Here is a 21,868-nt window from a genome sequence, read left to right as displayed (position 1 = left end):
TGCACACTGCCGTACTGCATGGAGAAGCCCCCAGTTCCCAGATTGCTAGACCTCGCTGCCTGTGACTGGGAAGCACTATCCAGCTTTGCAGAGGTTTGCTGTGGTTGCTGGACTGCCCTTGTGGCTCCTTCAGGCTCCACCCATCCATCCACCCTGCACATCTCAGCCCTGTGTCCCCACCCGCAAGGGAAAGCAAAGTCAGTTCATTTCCCCTAGCTAGTAGCTTCATAACTGATGATGCGGCTAGTTTCCCTGTTTCTCCATGGGCGTTGCCTTTTTACTGCTGCGGATCTGATGCTAGCTAACCTCATTAGGGATGCAGAATGGGGCCCACAGTTTTGGGGTAGATTTTATGTTATGGCATGAGTCTTGTTTTCACAAGTGTCCCTGTGAGAGGGGAAGCGGGCACGGAAAATCTATACAGCATTATTCATAGCTAATAGAAGCAAATTCTAATCAATCACAGAGCCTGCCTTCCAGCAGCCTCTGGTGCGCTCCGATGCTGTGGAGAACTTCCTTTGTCTCAAACTAGGTCAGCACACAGATGCCACATTACTAGAGCAATTTATAGTAGATTTCAGGACTATATTATAGTGACTGGTGATTTACATAGTTCCTCAGCTAGAGGAAGGGAGGGTCGCTACTGAAACACATTTCAGCCTCCCATTTCCACAGCTCCCCGCATAACCCCAGTCCTGCCTTCCCCGGTACCAGCACCAAACCAGGCAGGTTGCAACGGCTCCCTCTCCCCGACCCTTCTGCTGTTTCTGACGGAATAGCTCAAAATTCAGACCTGGGCCATACTGTACCTCTCACGTCTCGCTGGGCTTCAGGGACAGACCTGACTCAGCGTCCAGCACTCTTCCGACTCCTCTGCGTTCCAGAGATGTCCTGCATGAAGATCTAGGATTTGAAGAGAAAAGGGAGAAATGTCATTACATTTAAGAGAACGTGGTGGCATTTCCTCTCTGTACCGTCCGGGCCTGACCACCTGCTGATGTCAGTCTGTGTAAATCTACTGACTTCCATGGCGCTACGCTGATTGACACCAGGCTGAGAATCGGTCCCTCTTTATTTACAGCCCAACTAAAAACACATGGAAAATGCTGAAAAACATCCTGTGAAAAGGTGTGTGTGGGTGAGGGGGGGTCGGGGTCACATGGTACCTGTAAGGAAGATGGCTGCTGAGTCCCAGGCCACCGCACTCCCCATGTATTGATTTGTCTCTAGTAATTATGTTCCTAGCAAATTGGCAATAAGCTTCTGTCAAACAGGTTTAAATTAATCCCCTGGATAAACTTCAAGCTGTTGACTATGGATTCCAATATGAAAATGAAAGGCAACAAAAGACCTCAGCCTGCATCATCGCAGCAGCTGAAGGGGGAAACCGCAAGGCCACAGCAGAACCTAGCCCAGGCCCTGGAAGAATTCCTCACAGACCAACTGGATCCAATCTCCAAAGATATTCATGTGCTCTCTAAAGATGTATATGATATAAAATCCCAAATGGCTCACTTAGAAAGTAAGCTACAAAAGATTGCTATTGAAACCAGGGAACTTAAAGAAGAAACTGGCTCATTAAAGCTTAGACTAGACAAACCGGAAGAAAAACACGATGACTTAGAAAACAGATCTCGAAGAAACAACCTTCGCCTCTTGGGCTTTGCTGAGGGTCTAGAGGAGGAGATTATCAGCTTCTTCAGAAGCTGCTCCCTGACATATTTAAATTGGACACCCAACTGCCCCTAGTGGATATTGAAAGGGCTCATCTAATGCCTCACACTAGAAGGCAGGAGTCTGGCTGGCCCAGACCCATCATCTTCAAGCTGCTGATGTTCAGTGATAAAGTAATGTTAATGAATGCTGCCAGAAAAGCTGAAACCTGTATGCACAAAGGCCACAACATTTCTCTTTTTCCTGACTTCTCAGCTGAGCTTAACAAAAAGAGGGCTGCATTCAATGGCATAAAGCAAATCCTGAGGGGAACTAATGTCAGATACAGCATCAAGTCACCATCCACCTTCACTATGGATTTAGCAGGCACCACAAGACTTTGCAAATCGTGCCTCTAATGCTTGGTAAACACTTGAAAGACTGAGACCAAAAATAGCAGAATGGTTTCTTCATCATGAAAAGCAAACCTCAGCAAATTTAAACATCAGTTTGTTTTCCTATGTATCCTGGTAGATATGGTAATATTCACTTATATAATCTTCTAGCAGATAACCAGCTAGATTGAAGTCTTCTGTTAATCTCCTTTGGAACTAAGCAATAACAATAACTGTATATCACTGCAATGCCTAGAGTAATAGTATGACACTAAGCTGGGGTTTATAGCACCGTCTACTGACTGAAGTATTATCTACACTAAGCATCACAACTTGCACTGCTAGACAGAATCTCTGCACCAGCTCTGCCTCTGAGGGATTGTGTTAGAGACATGGAAGCTAAGATACCCCAAAGAGCGTGACTATACATGTTTCTCTACAATACATTCATCTTACTCCAGAATTGACTTTTTTGTTGTGCCTTCAGAACTGATTCAAGCATGCCTAGAAGCAGCTATTAATAATATATTAATTTCAGATCATGCTCCAATGATACTTACCATCAACACTGGTTATACCTCATTAATATCTTCTAGGTGGAAGCTAAACACTGTGCTACTAAAAGGTGCAAAGCTTTGTTCCACAATTCTCAGATACCGTCTTTTGGGAAGCTCTCAAAGCTACCATAAGGGGTGAACGCTTAAAGAATGCCTCCCGAAAGAAGAGAGAAAGACTCAAATTACTAGATTCTCTGCACACAGAAATAGATGAGTTGCAGAGACAGCGTAAAATTGACCCAAACAATGAAAACCACCTACATTCCCCAATCAACGCCAAATGCAAATATAATGAATGCTTATTCAGCCAAGTCGCATTTTCACTCATCAGGGTCAAACAAAGACATTATGAATGGGGTGAGAAAGCAGGTAAACTACTTGCCAGAAGACTTAAAATGGAACTAACCATCAACAGTATTTCTTCCTTATTACAAGAAGATGGGAGTGCCATCCTGGAACCAATAGATATAAATCATCAATTTAAGCAATTCTATAAAGCTTGATATAAATCAGACGACCAATTTGATGCTAATAAATTTGATCATTTTGTTGAAGGCCTGCCTTTTAACACCCTAACTTCAGAACAAGTGTTGTTTATGGACAAAGCTACCACAGCACAAGAGATCGAACAGGCTATACGAATATGAATTCTAGCAAAGGCCCCGAGGATGAATGGCTTTCAGGAACATTTCATAATCAATTATCTTCTATTCTTTCAAAGGTCTTCACTGAAACATTCCAAAAAGGAACCAGGACTTATGACATGATTACTTTGTTTACTTTAATGTTGAAGAAGAACAAAGATGGTTGCAAATGTGGGGACTACCACCCTATATCTCTACTGAAAACAGATTGCAAAATAATTGCAAAGATGCTAGCCACGTGACTGACCACATCATCAATTACAGGCACAGGTCAGGTTGGTTTAATTAAAAGAAGAGTGGCTGCTGCTAATACAAGAAAAATTTCTCACTTGATCCATCAAGTTCAGCTGTCAGATATTCCCTCTATAGCCTTATCTTTAGATGCAGAGAACGTCTTTGATAGGGTTGAATCGCCTTATCTAGTGGCTATCCTAAAAAACTTGGGATTTGGATCAATATTCCTGAATTGGGTCAGCGTATTATACAACTCTCCCTTCGCTTCAGTATCAACTAATGGAATTATTTTGCCCACATTTCAACTAGAAAGAGGGACACAACAGAGCTGTCCCCTCTGGCAGCCCACCCCCTTTTAATGTCACTCTTGAACCACTGGCAATGTACATATGTCAGCACTCAGCCACTGAAGGTGTGACTATAAACAGGAAAGAATATAAAATCAGTTTATATGCTGATGACATTTTTGTACTTTTGAAGAATCCATCCTCATCAATCTCATAATATGCAAGGAAATAACTAATCTAGGTGTTAAAATTTGTCCTAATCTTCCCAAAATTGTTTTATAAATATGTACTATATATTAAAAGAAATTTCCAAAGATGTAGAGAGGTGGCATCTCCTTTCTCGATCCTTACTGGGAAGAACAGAAATAGCCAAAATGAATATCTGCCTCCAAATGACTTATATCATTAGCCTTTGCCTTTCAAGGTCTCTCTCTTGCTTTCTGCTCGATTAAATAGGCATATCATGCAATTTATATGGGATAAAAAACAACCTTACTTGTTACACCAGACCATTAAAAAAATCCTGTGGTTGCCATATTTGTATCTACATTATCTAGCATTCCAAATGAGTCATAATGTAAAGTGGTTCCCCTCCAGTTGCTCTGCATACACACCAGCTTGGTTTGAGATAGAAAAGACTTAGCTATGCCATTTGGGTCCCTCTCTTCTTTTATATACCTTAAGAAGCTACCCACACCCTTAAGGAAAAATCCAATCTTTACATCTACACAGGGCATCCTGCAACATGTTAAAATGCTTACAGCATCCGATCTTACTAATTCTCTTCTCATACCACTATGGAATAACCCATACCTCAGGATCCAGGCCAACGCTACGCTTCAGATAATTTGGACAGAAAAAGGATTAACAAAAATTAAAGATATAATACAAGATGATAGACTGGCCTCCTTTGATTACATATGCAACAAAAATCTCACAGTTCCTTCTTTCAGTGGCTATACTCAAGGATTCATGCAAGGATAGGGGACAAGTGGTCTGTTTCAACTCTCTCACCTCTAGAAAATGCTAGGAAATATGGACACTAAAGTCATTTTTGTAGGAATTACTTATAGGTGGCTTAACATATTGCATTACCCTCTCAATATCAGTCTCAAAATAAAATGGGGAAAAGAATTTAGCTTTATTATCACAACTGGAAGGATATCTGGCTTAATGTGACAGGCACTTCAAGTTCCTTATTCTAGCTGTCCTTCCAGAACAAGATATTAAACAGGTATTATTGGTCTCTAGAATGCTAGTTTAAGGCTAGTTTGGCAACACATCCTCTATACTTGTCAAAAAATGCATGTGTTCTGGAACACCATATTTAGTGCTCTTTCCAAAACTTGACATGTTGCTATTTTTCCTTCTTCAAGCCTGCGTATTTTAGGGGTGCTGGATGAGTTGGTATTACCAGTTAACATTAAGAAATGGATTGCAGTAACTATTTTAGTGGCTGTGATGGGGTGCACCTACCCTGCTCTGGCCCTGCAAGAGTTAACTGTGCACTGCAGGCTGAGGAAGCCACACCCTTTTGCCTCTGCTGGGCACGCTCAGCTGGAGGCAAGATATAAAAGGAAGCAGCCCAGCTCAGTCTGGGCAGGCTGCTGAAGGGAGAGGATGCAGATTGCAGGTTCTTACCAGGTTGCTACTACAGCTCCTGACCCCCAAGCCAAGGCTTGCAGAGCTCCAGACAAATTCCAGGCTGCCTGATGAACCCAGAGAGGAGGCTGCGCCATCAGGAGCTACACTTCCCGAGGACCCCAGAGGTCCATGGGAACTGTGGACCATCGCTGGCAAAGAAAGGGTAGGAAGCAGCCCAGGGGACTTAGACCTTGCTCCGGTGGGTGAACTGGGGAACCAGTCAGTGTGTTTCAAGAGGATCCCCACTGACTCAGTGGTGAGTAACCCTGCCAGTGCCAGGGCCCTGGAGTGGGGCTTAGAGGAGCAGGGAGAGCCTGAAGTCCCCCTACCCTGGGCACCACACACCCCACAGTGGCACCCCACTTCTCCAATAGGCTACACAATCCCACAGAGGAGTGCAACTTTATTGACTCTGGCCATTTGGCCATGCTATCCTGTCTGTAAGGGACTTCTTTATTGACTCATGCTGCCCTGAGCAGAAGGGTTGCTCTAGTGACTTCAGCCATTAGGCCACACTGCCCAGAGCAGAAGCATTGCTCTATTGACTCCGGCCATTAGGCCGTACAACGACGTTTTATAGTAAGTGTCATCAGCATAGGCCCTAACCGGCGGCAGTACAGCCTCTTCCCTTTCTTTGACCACACATGACCCGACACCCCATGGTGGGGTGTACCTCCCCTGCGACTGTAGCAAATAGAGTTATTCTGAGAGAATAGAAATCTGCAATTCCTCCCTCGTACAGACTGATTTAGTGAGCTCTCTACTTCTGCATTAATGGAAAAAATGACTTCATCAAATAGAGATGCTTGGAAAAAATGAGTATCTCTGGTCACACATGTAACTATTGCATACTTTTGCAGGTTAGTGTATATTAGTCTCCAGTACTCACAGGTTATGTTCTCACTTATTTATCTATTTATTCACTCTAACAACTGATGCCCTGCATGACCTCTACAGGTTCAGGGTTTTGTTGGTTTTACAAATAATGAAGACTGAATTTTGTTATTTATATGGTATTTCCATCCTGTGAATGTGTATTTTTATAGATTTGGTTTAGCTGTGTGTTTATATTTTATATTTAAAAAAAAAGATGCAGAAGCAATGCTTGGTGCTTGCTGCACCGGGGCTAACTCAACTCAGACTTAGGGCTGGATGGAAAACAAGAATTCTGGCTTGCAAACTTTTCAAGATTTTGTTTAGTTCCTCATTAGAATGAAACCAAGATCCTTCTAAATTTTTCATGAAAAAAATCTGAGAGAAACTCAGTGCAGAATAGCCAATACCTGGTGGAGAGGGCACTTATCTAGAGTGTGCAAGAGAGATTCAAGGCCCTACTCTGCCTGATTCAGAGCAAAGGCATATTAAATATTCCTTGGGCTAGAGAATCAGGCAGAGCCACAGCTGGAATCTGTGCCCGAGATCACAGGTCGTGCCCTGACCCCCAGGTTTTTGGCTATTCTGGGGTGGGTCTCTCTCTGAGCAGAAATTTGATCCTGGACCAGAGAAACCTTCTTGAAAAAAGTTTAATCAAAACTGATGTGTTCCTCAAACCGTTCCCAACCAGCTGCACTTAGTATGCCCTCACTCAGCAGCTCAGAGTATACACTGGCTGCTTGGGAGAGATAGGAAGGTGAATTTGTCTCAATGGTCATGAAACTGGCTTGAACCCCACCACTGGGAGTTTTTTGTCCTCTTCTGCTTATGAGAATTTATTTTGCTTTTTTTGTTATACAACATATCCCTTGGGAAAAGCCTTTGCTGATTGCAGCTGTGTTTTTTTTCTGCCGAGTCATTCCGCCAGCTCTCAAACCTAGTCAGGAATGGCTCTTGCCTAGGTCTGTCGCCTAGTCGCTGCTTTTGCTCCTTTCCGATTACTGGGGACAATTTGCATGGGAACAGGATCTCTGTTTCTTAAAAGCCGGGAAGGAAGGACAGGCTTGTGGCTAAAGCCATGGCGTAGGAGATCAGGATTCCATTCCTGACTCTGCCACTAGTTGTGTCTGACCATGGGCAAGTCACTTTTGTGTCCCCTCCCACCTTTAATCTACCTTGTCTATATAGATTATGAACTCTTTAGGGCAGCTCCTAACACAACTGAAGCCTACTTGTTTGGTATTACTACGTGCTACTGGAACACAATCTAACGTTGTGGTTCTCCACTATAATTCAGCAGCAGCTGCCGCCACCGCCAACAGGGGCAGGGGGGTGGGGGGGGAAGTAGTCCTGACACAAACAATAAGCAAATGAATGTTAAAAATAGCCAGTGTTTGATAAGATCATTCAAAACCCGAACGTTGAAACAGAGAAGGGAGCCCAAGTTTCTTTATCAATCAGATTAAACACACTTTTGAGTTTATATCAGTTACTTTCAAAACTATTTTCTGGGTGTGTTTCCACTGTTTGGTGCTACAGGAGTGGTATAAGAACAAGGAAGATATTGAAGTCTTTCCACTGTTCTTGTTGGACTAGGCATATGTAGAAATGATACCAGTGGGTAGCCAGTGCTCTTCTGTTGAGAATCGGACAATACAAATATCATAGTGGCTGACCATTCTGGTGCCACCGTGATATTTGACAAAACCGTCTTGTGATTTTGTTGCTATTGCTTCCCCTTCACTAACATTGATGGGACCAAGAAGCATCAGGATCTGGAACAGAACTTCCCAAAAGCCCAAGGTTTTTTAAAAGAGCCTTGGGGCTGCTTCAACAGTGAAGGACCAAGTGGAAGGCCAGATCAGCGTATTAACTCCACTCAACTTGGTGGTGGTTTGGAGCTGGGGGTTTGGTTCAGATTAATCTCTTTGGTAAGAAGAGGAAGAACAAACGTGCGCTAGATGAGACGATAATGGCATTTTATCATCAGAAAGGGGAGCTGGAAAGCCAGGTTTCCAGTGGAACATTCTACAGGGCAACCTTCCTGGCACAGAAATTATCTGGGTGTTTGCACTTTGCAAATGGATCCACCTTATTCAGTTTTTTCCTCCTGTTACCATACAGCATGAGATGTTTTCTTCCTGGGGTAACTGGCTCATGGCTGCCTTACAAACATCACAAAGAGGAGGAAACCTGCTACAGAATTGACCATATATATATAAAAATATGGGCAGGACTCCTTCCAGATATGCCCAACACCTTCCTAAAAACCTGGTCCAAGGAGTGAAAGCCCTGTAGCATAGGCCTGGTCTGCACTACAAAGTTAGGTCAACATAAGTCACCTTGTGTCAACCTATGTGTGCACGTGTCTATATTCAAAGTTGTCTCTAGCGAATGTAAACACCCCATTACAGTGACACAATAAAACCATCACCCAAAACTGGCTTAGAGCCATGGTCAGTCCGCTGAAGTTGACACAGTGTGTGTACACACTGTGTGACCAGTCTCAATCCTAGAAGTCCTCCAGAAGCCGTCCCACAGTGCCTCATTCCTGGTGACAGTGAGTGCTCTGGTCACAAGTTTAAACTCTACTACCCAGGGGTTATAGACACTCGAAGCCACCCTCTCCCCTCTTTAACCCCTCCCCATGTGTTTTTGAAATGCCTTTTCCTGATTGCCCACCTTGGAAAGCACACCTAGCAGCTCACCTTTGTTATGTACCACTGCCCGCCCAACCATGCCAGCTCCACGCACTAAACACACTCCTGCTTGGAGGAGACAGGAGGTATTGGTCCTGGAAACAGGACCATCTACAAGCAGATTGGGGGGGGTACAGGCAAAGGAGTACATCAGGGATCAGCACCAGTGCCACATGAAGCAAAGAAACTTTGCCAGGGATTGCAGAAAGCCAGGGAGTGCCACAGTAGAGCTGGTGGCGCCCTGCAGATCTGCCACTTCTACAACAAACTGCATTCCATACTTGACAAAGACCCCACCAGCACCCTACAGGCCACTGTGGATACCTTAGAGAAGCCAGGGACTGAGAGCCCCCTGCTGTGAACAGGCAGGAGTGGGGGGACTCAGTCATTTCCGTCTCTACTACAGTTTAACCAGTCCTGCCAGACGAGCACGGATGAACCTGATGAAAGGGGAGGGGACCTCGGGTAACTGCGTGCACAAATTTATCCTTATAATGTTTACCATGGAAAGATGGCACCCAGCCAGCCCCCATATTCACAAGACACAGGTACTGACCCTTCACTGCTTCCCTTGTATGAGAAGAGGTAGTGGTACAACAAACAGAGGAAGAGTTGACATCTGCTGGGTTAAGTGGGGTGGGAGGGGCATGCAGAGCTCAGTTTTATGTGCATAGGAATGTCCCTTTTATCCTCGAGAGATCTTGATGAAGCTTTCATGGAGATACTCTGCATTCCTCTTCTGAAGGTTTCTAGGGCTGTCTGTCTGTCTTACATCTCCCTCCATGGTCGGACATTTTCCCACGCCACTCTGTGATGACTTCGGCTGGCACCATTGCAGTAAACAGCCTAATGGCATATGAGCTCAGGCAGCTTCAGATGCCAGGAGTGCTGTGCTCTCTGTGCCTTTGTTACCTTCAGGAGTGAAGTGTCAGCTAAAATCACCATCGCCTGGAGAAAACAGTGCCAATATTCAGTGCCATTGCCCTACACTTGTACCCATGGAATAGGGACTGAAATCTTACTGTTTCATGCAATGGACCAAAGTCTGTAGCAGAGACGTGGCCTTAGATAGCATAGAGGAGGTGGGGTTCAGATGACAGTGTTTGGGAGGAGTCCAGATACTATGGTGATGGATGCCAGTACAAAATCCTAATATAGATCAATAGACAGACTTTTCCACTAAATCCAGCCCTGATCTTTCCTTCTCACCCCATTCTTATATGCTGTCCTCACCCACGTAGAAACTCTGTGCAAGCCCAAGTTAGAAGCAGAAATGACTAGAGAAATGTTATGATGCTTTAGAATCACGTGTGTCCCTAGCCTCTGGTTTTTCTGTTCATTCCCTCTGGGGCACCTGGTATTGGCCACTGTCAGACAATAGGATACTGGGCTAGATGGACCTTTGGTTTGACCCAGTATGGCCGTTCTTATGGCATGTTGCTGCTGCCCAGGTAGAGTCCAGTCATTGTCATTTAGGTAAGACAGTCCCATCGTCTTTTAAAGGTCACCTGACCATCTCACCTGTCTGACATTTCAACCAACCCTCTCCTTTTTATTGTATGCTGGTGCAAGGGGCTGGATTGAGAGCTCTTGAGAATGATGTCCCAGGCAACTCCACCAAATATGCCTCCCCTCTCTGTTTTGGAGTGTCCACTTTTTGGAGACCCAGGGATGTTCTGTCTCCATGGCCCATGCCCTCCTGGGCCTCTCTGCTAAGACAGCCAGCAAGGATATCAGTTAGTGCTGACAGCTGGTGCGCACTTCTCACTAACCAACAACAGCAGTACCAGCGGGCATAACAACAAAAGGAATGAGGCCTGTGTTCTGCAGTGTCAATCCGGCAGGAGCTGCATTGACACCATCTATTCATTTAATGAACACCACTGACCAGGCACCACAGACAGTAATGATTTGAGCCACTAGTGGCTAAAGTTAGATTTGAACAGGTGACCTAGAAGTGAAACGGTGGTAGCACCCATTAACACCACCAGTATCCCTCCCTACTGCTACCAGGATCCAGGAGCAATGTTCCTGGCATTCTGCACAAATGCCCTTAGCATACATCTCTAATGCTACCAGCCTCCATTAGCAAAGTCACCATTATCCCTTGCTAATACCAACCGCCATTCACAACACCGCTGGCATCCATCAACCTTGCTACCAGCATCCTTCCTGATCAGCATCCACTGAGGCTGTCAAGCAATGCAGCCAGCATGACCCCCACCTTTGTCACGGCAGCCATGAGCATCCATCACAAATGCCACTGACACCCATCGATAACGCCACCAGCATCCCTCACCACTGCTGCCCTCCAGCATCCCTCAGCTACAGCCCCACCGGTGCCACCAGCAGAGCTTAGCACAGCTGTGACAGGGAATGGGGCCCCATCCTTCCACTCACCTTGGAGTTTTCTTAAAATAAACGCTCCATTGAGACTCTGAAGGAAGAGCCTATTGTTTGTAAGGTTGCCTTTGTCTTTGCATGCTGCAGTTGCACAAGTATAGCCGTGCTATAATTACCTTTAATTAATTTCAGCATCACCGCCCCAAGGAAATGCAAATTAACAACTGTGCCTGGGTTATATTAGCAACCAACTGTACTTTTCCCATCAAACCCCCTCATTTCTGCTCTCCAAATCTGCCTGCTCACCCAGCAGCTGTTGGGCTGAGGGGGTGGGAGCGGGGACCGTGAATGTTTGTGATACGGAAGGTGCATGTTTAACCTTTGCCAAAACACTTCACAGCCTTGGGGGTCAGACTGAGTCCTCCATAGCTCCCGGACTTCCAGGCGGCAGTGGTGGCATGCCACGCCTGAAGGCTGTGATCGTTCCAGTCTGAGGAAGAACTCCCAGGGTGATCCACCCCTTTTTAAAGGTCAGGTCACTGCACGGTGCTGAAAGCACCAGGACACTGCATGCAGTGGCTTGTCCCTGGAGTGGAGCAAGCTGGGATGAGGAGCACATGCCATTTGTGCTCTGCAGGGGTCACCAATTCACATCCAAGAGTGGTTCAAGATGTGGGTGGCATCCTGTAAAGGATTAGGATCCAGTTACACAGCAGATCAGCTCTCGTCATTATGATCCACGGGGGCAGAGAGGGCTCACTCCTCCAGCTACCAGGTTTGCCAGCACCCTGCCATCGCTGAAGTCTGGCAAGCTGCAGCCCAGGTTCGGTGAGCTTCCAATTAGCCCAGAGGCTATTTTCAATAATGGGGGGGTGGGGCAGGTTTGATACGGACTGCCCAAACCCGACCCAGCTGTAGCCAATAGGAGTTCTGCTAGTGATGTCAGAGGGAGCAGGATTGCACCCCTGAGTCTTTTATTCCAAAGGACCCTCCAGATTGTTTTAACTGATGTCAGTTGCCAGCCAAAAGAATAAATACACAATAAACATTATTCATGTGTCTCCAACTGCCACCCTAGAAGAAGGGGGAATGGCCTGTCCCTAGCAGTCTATATCCCACATCATCTAACCTTAGTGCTCACAATGGAAATGAAGCATGATCTCGTTGGCCTTATGGGGAGGGATTAACCAGTGGAAGACAATCACCATTCCTGTTCGGCGTTACTCCTCAGAGGTGGCTGCACCTAAATGGTAGGGGAAGGGACTTCTGCATTTATAAAGGCTTCAGTTGTGCTCAGTCAGCCGCTGCCCTTTCCTGCTGGGCTCTGGCTTTAGGCCATGACTTATCCCAAAGTTTGCAAAGTGCTTTGGGATCTTTTGGGCTGAAAGGCCCCACAGGAAGCTTTCTATGAGAACCATGCACGCCTACTGTGCTGTATGAAACAAGGGGGCTGGTGAAAGTGCCATGAAATTTTAATGGTTCGAGAGGCAGATTTCAGTCCAGAGAGCTTTGGTGGAAGGAAAAAACAACTAGCTAAGAAGCAGCTGGAGACTTCCGTGCTTCTTCTCCAAACTTCAAAAGAACCTCAGCAAATTCCCTGTCTCTACTTCTCATTAAATGTGAAAGGAAAACAGAGTTCCTCATGCCGGAGAATCAAGCAAAGCGACCTCCCATTCATCAGTTTTTCACAATCAGACCCATGCTAGCTATGGCTGCAATGGGAAGAAATGAAAGAAAGTGACTGAATTAAGTCATCAAGCCATTTCAATATGTGAAAAATGTCTTTGAGCTTGTGTTGGAACATTCTGGGAGTAAGGTAACCACTGCAGAGAGAAGACAAGTGGCTATGCATTGTATGAAATGGGTTAGGATCATACACCGTGGGTGGGAGCTTAGACCCGCCGTGGGTTCAATTCAAAATACAACATTCACCTCTCCCCTCTCTTCGTACATAATGTGTCAAGGCACCTCCTTCATCTCGCCAGACTTAACACTTCCCCCTCTGGCAGTGGCGGGCCTGGGGTAAATCAGCCTCTCTCTGGGCAGTGTTTGTCTTCCCCCCTATGTGCTCCTCTGGCCGTATTTTCAGGGTAAGCCTCGGGGTCGGCCTCAGGGGTGATCCTCCACCAAACAAAAAGGAAACTGTCTCACAAACACAAAAACAAAGGGGGATACCTTTCCCTGCCTCCTCGCTGGGGCAGGGTGTTGTCCTGTTCTTTACTCTGGGGTGTCAGTCCTTCCCCTAGCAGACGCTCAGGTCTGGCTGTTTCCCTATGGGAAGGAGCACAGCCTCTCACCCTGGAGCAGCTAATTTCCCTGCTGCTACTAGCCTGGCAGCAGCTTCTCTCTCTCTCTCTCTCTCTTTCTTTTCTCTCACCAGAGGAGGTGTTTTAGAAGGCCTCAGGCAGCCCTTAATTGGATGCAGGTGTCCCTAATTGACCTGAGGTAACCCCTTCTCAGCTTGTGGGGAAAAAAGAGCCTTCAACATTCTAGGACCGTGGTTCTCAATCATTTGTACTGGTGCCCCCTTTCGCACAGCAAGCCTCTCAGTGCGACCCCCCCTTATACATTAAAAACACGTTTTTATATTTGACATTATTATAAATGCTGGAGGTGAAGCAGGGCTGGGGATGGAGGCTGACACCTTGCGACCCCCCCCCCACGTGATAAACTCATGACCCCCTGAAGGGTCATGACCCCCAGTTTGAGAACCTCTGGGCTAACATATCAGCCCTCCACCACCTTTCTGCAAGGGAGGGGATGTTGGCTGAGGGGGTTCTTTGTGACTGTGGGGCCTATTTCCGTTCCTCTGGGCAGCGTTCGCTGGCTCCCTTGACACCTTTGAGGAGCAGTGGGTGCCGTCCGGGGTTCTCTGCTCGGTGTCCCCTTCAAGTTCCCTACTTTTGACCCTCTGACCTTCACACTTGTCCTCGTTATTTTTTCTGTTGTCCCCTATACTTACTTGTGTCCTGGGCTCAGTGGATCCTCCCCATAGGCTGGGAGAGGGTCCTTTAGCTGTGGGTGGGCTTGTGCCCGCCCACTTCCCAGAACCCAACAGGACCACCCTCCTGCAGCCATCCAGCCTGACTTTGTCACAGTAACTAAAGTAGCTTCTAACACTCAGATTCACAGATTCATATGATGTTAAGGTTGGAAGGAACTGTTACAATCATCTAGTCTGACCTCCTATGTAACACAGACCACTTAATTTCACCCACTGATTCCAGCATCAAGACCATAGCCTTTGTCTACTAGATTAAATGGTAGAGTTGGTCAGGAATTTTGCAATTAAATGATTGTTAGTGGAAAAATAGAGAGATGTCTAATCCAAAACTTTGTGCTGGAAAAGGTCAGTTTTGGTGAATTTCTTGGCTTGAAAAATATTTGGGTAAAATTTTTTCAAAATTGTTGAAATAACCCACTATGATATTTTCAAAATTAAAAATGTTGGCTATCCAGTTCAGAATAACTTTTGTTTAGAAATTTAAGCTAATTATAATACATTTAAAATGAAAATGCATCAAAATTTTTGCTTGTCCTGGAACAATTTTTTTTTTTTTTAGGATTTTCAGTTCATAAACACTTTTGAACTTTCAACCTAATTTGGGATGGGAAATTTTTCCAAAATCTCGAACATTTTTGGGGCACAGGAAAACCATTTCCAAGCTCTATTAAACAGTCTTCTACTTGCAGAAAAATTCACCCATGTAGGTACTTGGACTGTAATCAAGTCACCTTTTAACCTTTTTTCGGAGAAACGAAATAGATTGAGTTTTTTGAATCTCTCCTGGTAAAGCAGTTTTCCAGACTGTGAATCACTCTTGCAGCTCTTTGCTGCAACCTTTCCAGTTTGCCAGCATCTTTTAAACAGTTGTTTTACTTGGGGTAGGTGGTATTGCGGGACAGCAATCACTGAAGAGAGGCAATTGGGGAGCCCCCATGCTAGTGCTAGACAATTCTTATGAGATTCCCCGACTGCAGGTAATGGTGCAGAAGCACTGGCTGGGGAGGAGCTCACAGCTAATCCAGTTCCAGCTTCTCCCAGCCAGTGTCGCTGTACGAATCAGTGCAGGAGTGCTGGTGGCTGCTGGAGGTGTTCTAGGAAGTGGAATGGGAACAGCGGCTGTGACGCGGCTGGATGTGCATGGCAGGGAAAGAGGTTGGAGTTAGATAGGCTCCGGAGGCGCTCACAGGTGTCTCTGGTCCCAGCCTTCCATAGGAGAAATCGCGACAGGTAGTGCTGCAAGAGCATTAGCTCCAGAGAGGTCTTAGCTAATCCCGTCCCTGCCTCTCCCAGTGGAATCATTACAGCAATAAAGGGTAAAGCTATTTACTAAGTCTCCTATAAAGCAAATATTGTCCCCTCTGAATGACTCTATTGATTATAAGAGAAAGGAATAAAGGACAAATACAGGGTAGCATTTTTGTGCCTGATTACTGAAAAATGGTATTTACTTTCTCCAGTGCTTTAGTCTGAAGATTGTGTCACAGGGGAGGCCTCTGGAGACCAGCTTTGAGCTCTATAGTGACAAACAGTCTCAATGAAATCCCAGCTCTGGCCACGGTCAGGGTATCTGACAGTGCCTGGAACAGTATGCCCCGGAGAAAGTAGTCGGAGTAATGCAGGCAGCTGTCTCTCCAAAAACTCGCCTGTAGGAAGGCTGACACGGCCAAGGCCTGTTGGGGTCCTGAAACCAATTCTCTTCTCTTCCCTGGGATATTAATACACCAGAGTTGCGCAATCAGACTGAAATCCAAGTCCCTTGATTTCTTGGCTACGTCTTCCAGGAGACAGTCCAGATTTATGGCATCATAAAGACATGATTCATTTTCTTAAAATAGCATTCAGAGTGTCACAAATAAAGAGCAATACAAAACAGCAACAACAGCCCCGCACAGCCAAGCCCCGTGGACAGAAGGGGAATGAAAGCCAGTGCCCTGGTGCCAAGAAACAAAGTACTATAAAGAACAGTGTGAGAACGCCCCTGCCCCTGGCTAATCTCAGCAGCCGTCCCGGGGGGGATGGTGCAAGGGCGCTGGCTCTGAGGGAATTGTGGTATAGTTCTCCATTGCAGCATTCCTATATTTCTGTAGGAAATGCTATCGGAACACAGGCTGTTGGGGAGTTGCAGGGAGCTCACAGTTACACCAATTCATAGAATCACAGAATCATAGAATATCAGGGTTGGAAGCGACCTCAGGAGGTCATCTAGTCCAACCCCCTGCTCAAAGCAGGACCAATCCCCAACTAAATCATCCCAGCCAGGGCTTTGTCAAGCCTGACCTTAAAAATATCTAAGGAAGGAGATTCCACCACCTCCCTAGGTAACGCATTCCAGTGTTTCACCACCCTCCTCATGAAAAAGTTTTTCCTAATATCCAGCCTAAAACTCCCTCACTGCAACTTGAGACCATTACTCCTTGTTCTGTCATCAGCTACCACTGATGCATCCTCTTTGCAACCCCCTTTCAGGTAGTTGAAAGCAGCTATCAAATTCCCCCTCATTCTTCTCTTCTGCAGACTAAACAATCCCAGTTCCCTCAATTCCTGTTGGTCTCAGTGCAGAGAACGGTACGGAAGTGTTAGGGTTTTTTTTATTTCTTTAAATCATAGCTCCCAGCCTCACCCAGAAAGAGTCACATTTATGACATAACAGTGTGAGAGTCCATAGCCAGAGATTTCAGAGCAGTGTGCACTCTGCTTTCATGCACATCTAGTAGCAGGAGAGCATGGTCATATAAACAGGAAGCTTTCAGTGGTTCTCAGCTTTTTCCTTTCCGGGATCCTGCTCCCCTCAAGCTGGGACCCCCTTCCAATCTAGCTATATAGGAAGGCCGGGGAGTCATGACTTCTGACACCTGTTTGTGACCCCTCCGGATGTTCAGCACCCCAAGTTGAGAACCGCTATATTACAACAGTAAACATTACATGTGCACTACTGATCTCAGACCATATATGTTTGACACAGTCTGGAAACTGATTTACAGATCCTTTCATTGGACTCCCTGACTTCTTGAGTCACAAATGAGATCCATTCTTGTAGTGGCTGCTGACACGAAACTCACACATGGTTACGGTGACCATATGTCCTATGACATAACAGGTTCCAAAGAGGATGTTTGGGGTTCCAAAGAGGATGGCTCTAGACTGTTCTCAATGGTAGCAGATGACAGAACGAGGAGTAATGGTCTCAAGTTGCAATGGGGGAGGTTTAGATTGGATATTAGGAAAAACTTTTTCACTAAGAGGGTGGTGAAACACTGGAATGCGTTACCTAGGGAGGTGGTAGAATCTCCTTCCTTAGAGGTTTTTAAGGTCAGGCTTGACAAAGCCCTGGCTGGGATGATTTAACTGGGAATTGGTCCTGCTTCGAGCAGGGGGTTGGACTAGATGACCTTCTGGGGTCCCTTCCAACCCTGATATTCTATGATTCTATGATTCTATGATTCTATTTTGGCTGGGACAGTCCCTTTTTTAGGCCCTGTCCCAGCCGCCCCGATTTTTTTGACAAAACTGGATATATGTCCCATTTACTCTTGCAAGAGCAATTTTTTTTTGTCAAAAAAGTGGGGTGGAACCCCTAACAGGGCATGGAGGAACCTGTGTGTGTGGAAGCGTGGCAAAGCCAGCCCTGCATGGAGGGAGGACTAGGGAGAGCAGCTTGGGCTGGCCGGCCTGCCCTGCATGCAGGGAGGAGACGGGGGCGTCGGGCAGCCCTGCGCACAGACGTACGGTGAGGGGAAAGGACCACCAGCCCCATGGGCAGGCAGTCTCGGAGGACCAGCCCCGCGTGCGGGCTGGTGACAGAGGGGCTTGGAGGAGCAACTCTACACACGAAGGGGGAAAAGGGGGCCACTGGGTGAGCTTGGAGGACCAGCCCTGAACACAAAGTGGTGGGGGAAGGGTGGCCTTGGACCAGCCCTGCGCGAGGGGAGTCACGGGCAGGCAGCGGGGATGCTCAGAGGACCAGCCCCACAAACAGGCAGTGGGGGGTGGGGAGGGGGCTCAGAGGACCAGGCCCCCGCATAGGCAGTGCGGGGTTGTGGATCAGCCCCGCATGTGGGGGGAGGGGGGAAGGGTGCTGTGGGGGGGCCTCAGGCAGGCCCCGGTCGCCAGTGGGAAGAGGGATCTCAGTCTGGTCCCGCGTGGGCAGGAGGCAGGGAGGGCTCGGGCAGCCCCATGCGTGGGGTGGTGGCAGGAGTAGCAGCGGAAGGGCGGGGCGGGGGGCAGGGGTGTCCCGTTTCTCCTTTTGGGAAAATATGGTCACCCAGATGTATTCCAGATGTATTTTCTTTCTTTTTGTTTTTAATAAAATTTACCTTTTTTAAGAACAGGATTGGATTTTTGGTGTCCTAAGAAGTTTGTGCACATGTTGTTTAATTAGCTGGTGGCAACAGCTAATTTCCTTTGTTTCTTTCTCAGCTCTTCCCTGGAAGGGCGGTGGGGGGGGGAGTGAAAGGGCTTGAGGGTACCCCACAGGAAGGAATTCCCATGGTGATTATAACGGGGTAGGCATTGGGGAGTTTAGGCTCCCAACTTTAGATTTTGTATAGAAATGGGATTCCCAAAAAGCTACGGTAGCTTTCATTATTACTTCCATTTTTGGATCTAAACATTCCCCTGCGGTTCTAGAAACTAAAATACAACAGCATAGAGAACCCAGTCCAGCAAAGCTTTCCAGCACATCTTCACTTTAAGCACGAGTTCAAACTGAGAAGCTGCTTCTGTCGCCTGGCTGTATGGCTGTAAGTCTCAGCATCCGGCAGCCGGGGTGGACACACCTTCCTTCTAACTCTGTTACACTGCTGCTGGGTGAGAATGTTGAGATCCCTGGATGATGTACAGGTGCCAAAGCATTATCAATAATGCTGTCATATCCTCACGATCAGACACCCCTGCCGCTCTCCTGGGGTCTCAAACAAGTGGATGTTGACTCTACCATGACTGGGGCATCACCAGGGAAAGCAGATGGGCAGTGCACGGGAATGCCTTGTTTTGAATGTGTCCGAGGCTACTCTTTCACTGAGATTCTTGTAAGACACCTGCACCTTGTTTTTTTGCTCTCTGCAATGATCAGAAAGTTTGCACAGGGAAGCACTTTACTCTTTCCCTGGAGAACCTCTGAGCAGTGCAGAAAGGGGAGACAGGGAGGTGTCTGTCACAAGTGTTCGTTCCTGGCTGGTTTAACCCTAGGCTGATCAGGACCGAACACCGGTATCCTGTCCAGGTTAGAATTTACAGTGGGGTGAGTGAGCACTTGCTGAAACATGACTGTAAAGTCACATGTAGCTGCACCTGGGGGGTTGCGGGGGGTCTGAATAGGAACCTTCTCCCAGGGAACAGACTCCCCTCTCCTGTCCTCAAAAAAATACAGATACAGACTAACACGGCTGCTACTCTGAAACCTCTCCTGTCCTGTGTCTGCCCAGACCTTGCTCTGCTCCGCATAGCCTCCCTTCCCACCATTGCCTGTCCCCTCCTTTGGTGTATCGACACTAGGATAATTAGCCCCCACTTTTCAGCAGCAGTGCAGGGACTCCACGCAGGTTTTCATGGCACAGGGCCATGTCTACACTAGTGTCGCACCCATCGGGAGCAAGTGCGGCAGCATCCCTGCAGCAAGAGGGTACTAATCTCCTCAGTGCAGAAAAGCCCTACGTGTTGGTCTCCTTCCTGTTGTTTCTCATCTCTAGTTCCTACCTCGTTTCCCCGCTGCTCTGCCACTCACCTGCACCTGTGAGAAACAGGCAAGTGTCTGGCATCCCTCTCTGGAGCTGGGCGGTGGTAAGAAGCAGGGGGGACCATTTCAGCTCACAGGTTGCCTCAGAGTAGGGTGACCATATGTCCCTTTTTGGCCAGGACAATCCCTTTTATAAGCCCTGTCCTGGCCATCCTGCTCTTTTTGGCAAAAGTGGGCATTTGTCCCATTTGCGCTCGCCAACTTGATCAGTTGGCAAGAGCAAACAGGACAAATGCCCACTTTTATCAAAAAGGTGGGGTGTGGCGGAACATGTGTGCATGGGGGGAGCGGCAATGCCAGCCCCACACAGGAGGGGGGGCTTGGGTCAGCCCTGGGAGGGCAGGGGGCTTGGGCTAGCCCCACCACTGTGTCCTGTTTTCCCTTTGGGAAATATGCTCACCCTACCTCACAGCAAAGAGGCCGCAGGCCCACATCCATATTAGCATTTATCTCCCTCCACCAGCAGCAGCTCCGGAGTTCAGTGTGTCAGGAAGCGGCTCACTGCTCCGGCTCACAAAAGCTGTTTCCCTAGAGAATCTCTTTACCCTCTTTCCACACCCTCTGCCTTTCCCCTCCCTCCCCAAGGACCCGCTGCACTGTTAAGAGGCAAATTAACCTCGCAGTGCGTTGAGGAAGCCTTGGAGACAGTAAAGTCCCCTGAGTGACACATGGGATAATCCCCTTCTCCTCCGATCAGGGAGATGTATGGAGCAAGGCAGCACTTGAGACACTTGGAGGCACCTCTCTCTTCTGTGCTCTCAGCCCAGTCTTTGATCTCATGAGGATCCCAGCTGCTTCTTCACAAGGGTGCGAGGAGGCCAGAGGCTAACAGCACCGTGAAGCCATCTGTGATGGCGTGACTGGAGCGAAAGCAGAATCTACAAGGTTAGGCCAAAACGTTAACTCTTAAAGTGCATTGCTACCCTGCAAACGTGTGTGTGCACGTGTGTATGTGTGTTCAGTGTCAGATCTGTTGACTCTAGTGACAAAAAATAAGGGTCTGATTCTCAACTGCCTTCTGCTGTACTTGATTTGTATCGCAGCCAATTGGTTTGTGGGGTGTTGCATTGCTCTGACTGGTGCTGTGTTATATCACTTTGCCTTCTTTGGCAGTTCATTGTTTGGCAGTGTGTTGTGTTTCGCGGATTTGTGTTGTATTGTCTGGTGTTGTATTGTAGTTCATTGATTTGTGCGGTGCTATATCGACTGTCTTTCATTGTTTTGCGGTGCTTTGTGTTGCATTGATTAGAATTGCATTGCAGTGCTTTGTATGGCATTTGCATCTATTCCTTTGATGAGCAGGTGCAATCTTCATTCTGTGGTATGAGACACCATTCCTCTGATAGCAACAGCAGTTCTGCAGGTGTCTGCCTTTAACAAGATGAGTTATTCCCTTTTACTCCTTTAATCAGCTGCTTTTAATTAGCGTAACAATTGTTTTCTTTGGTGAACAACTCTTTGGAGAAGGGATTTTTGCTGCATTTGCCAGTTTGGTATGAAACTAGTACCCTGAGGGGCTGCATCTTAGGTCTTTATCAGGAATTTATTTAAGTGGACTCTGTGGGGCAGTCCAAACACGCTGAAGATGCTGGGAAGCTGGTTTTTGGGACTCAGGCCAGCCATCTGGACCTTGGATCCAAATTTCTGCAGACACAATAAGCAAAGGATAAACGTCAAGGGAGCCAAGCTTTCTGCTCTTGTATCTCTGGGATGGAATCCATAAAATGTATGCATGGAAATAATGTGTCATTCCGGCCAGGTGCCTGATCCTACCTTCCTACTGACTTCAGTAGGGTCT

The 21,868-nt window shown here is 47.0% G+C and overlaps 1 protein-coding gene across 5 annotated transcripts in view; it reads right to left on the bottom strand.

The window, feature by feature from the left end:
• The window catches only part of DLGAP4 (DLG associated protein 4), a 473,125-nt gene that overhangs the window by 132,189 nt on the left and 319,068 nt on the right, over positions 1 to 21,868 (bottom strand). For 3 of the 5 annotated variants that reach the window (XM_074970245.1, XM_074970248.1, XM_074970249.1), the window contains one exon: positions 810 to 903. The exons of 1 other annotated variant lie outside the window; for it this stretch is intronic. The gene's annotated coding sequence lies outside the window, so the exon portion shown is untranslated. Of the gene's footprint in view, positions 1 to 793; positions 904 to 21,868 lie in introns of all 5 variants that reach the window. One more of the 5 variants, XM_074970246.1, reaches the window with a different exon arrangement.

The sequence above is a fragment of the Natator depressus genome, chromosome 13 (assembly GCF_965152275.1).
Source record: "Natator depressus isolate rNatDep1 chromosome 13, rNatDep2.hap1, whole genome shotgun sequence".
NCBI classification, from domain to species: domain Eukaryota; kingdom Metazoa; phylum Chordata; order Testudines; family Cheloniidae; genus Natator; species Natator depressus.
Note: the sequence above shows the minus strand (reverse complement) of the source record. Positions and strands in the feature narration are given on the sequence as shown.